Below are 307 nucleotides of genomic sequence, written 5' to 3' on the forward strand. Positions count from 1 at the left end.
TGGGTGTTGTTCCACAGAGGATCTGAGGTGATGTGACTTCCATTTGACCTGCTGTCAACTTGGCAGTCACAGATGTCACAGTGAGTTAGTGCTCTGGGCTTCGGATTTCCCCACCAGTCTGCTAGGCGTGTGTGTTTACTATGACTCAGTCTCCCTGAGGCCAGATACCTCTGGAGACGCTCACTTGTAACCCCAGCGCCTGGCCTGGCACGCCAGCCAGAGGCTACCCTGCCCCACTGTCGCCAGCCCATGCTTGTAGCCCACATCCCGAAGCAGACAACCATTCTTTGTCCAACCGTGAGTCTGA

The sequence above is a fragment of the Delphinapterus leucas genome, chromosome X (assembly GCF_059928025.1).
Source record: "Delphinapterus leucas isolate spDelLeu-1000000601 "Yukka" chromosome X, BTC_Dleu_Yukka2, whole genome shotgun sequence".
Classification (NCBI taxonomy): Eukaryota; Metazoa; Chordata; class Mammalia; order Artiodactyla; family Monodontidae; genus Delphinapterus; species Delphinapterus leucas.